The sequence below is a fragment of the Mandrillus leucophaeus genome, unplaced genomic scaffold (assembly GCF_000951045.1).
Source record: "Mandrillus leucophaeus isolate KB7577 unplaced genomic scaffold, Mleu.le_1.0 Scaffold60, whole genome shotgun sequence".
In the NCBI taxonomy this organism is placed as follows: Eukaryota; Metazoa; Chordata; class Mammalia; order Primates; family Cercopithecidae; genus Mandrillus; species Mandrillus leucophaeus.
Window position 1 is genome coordinate 7,038,942 of NW_012106475.1, and position 1,159 is coordinate 7,040,100.

The following is a 1,159-nucleotide window of genomic DNA, read 5'->3' on the forward strand; positions in this document are numbered from 1 at the left end:
CTAGAAGAAATGGATAAATTTCTGGACACATACACCCTCCCAAGACTAAACCAGGAAGAAGTTGAATCCCTGAATAGACCAATAACAGGTTCTGAAGTTGAGGCAATAATTAATAGCCTACCAACCAAAAGAAGTCCAGCACGAGATGGATTCACAGCTGAATTCTACTAGAGGTACAAATTGGAGCTGGTACCATTCCTTCTGAAACTATTCCAAACAATACAAAAAGACGGAATCCTCCCTAACTCATTTTAGGAGGCCAGCATCACCCTGATAGCAAAAACTGGCAGAGACACAACAACAACAACAAAAAGAAAATTTCAGGCCAATATCCCTGATGAATATCGATGCAAAAATCCTCAATAAAATACTGACAAACCGAATCCAGCAGCACATCTAAAAGCTTATCCACCATGACTAAGTTGGCTTCATCCCTGGGATGCAAGACTGGTTCAACATATGCAAATCAATAAACGTAATCCAGCATATAAACAGAACCAATGACAAAAACCACATGATTATCTCAGATGCAGAAAAGTCTTTTGATAAAATTCAACACCCCTTCAAGGTAAAAACTCTCAATAAATTAGGTATTGATGGAACGTATCTCAAAATAATAAGAGCTATTTATGACAAACCCACAGCCAATATCATACGGAATGGACAAAAACTGGAAATATTCCCTTTGAAAACTGGCACAAGACAAGGATGCCCTCTCTCACCACTTCTATTGAACATAGTATTGGAAGTTCTGGCCAGGGCAATCAGGCAAGAGAAGGAAATAAAGGGCATTCAAATAGGAAAAGTGGAAGTCAAATTGTCTCTGTTTGCAGATGACATGATTGTATATTTAGAAAACCCCACCATCAGCCAGGTGCAGTGGCTCACACCTGTAATCCCAGCACTTTGGGAGGCCGAGGCAGGTGGATCACCTGAGGTCGGGAGTTCAAGACCAGCCTGACCAACATGGAGATACCCCGTCTCTACTAAAAATACAAAATTAGCTGGACATGGAGGCACATGCCTGTAATCCCAGCTACTTGGGAGGCTGAAGCAGGAGAATAGCTTGAACCCAGGAGGCGGAGGTTGCAGTTGGCTGAGATTGCGCCATTGCACTCCAGCCTGGGCAACAAGAGCAAAAACTCTGTCTCAAAAAAAA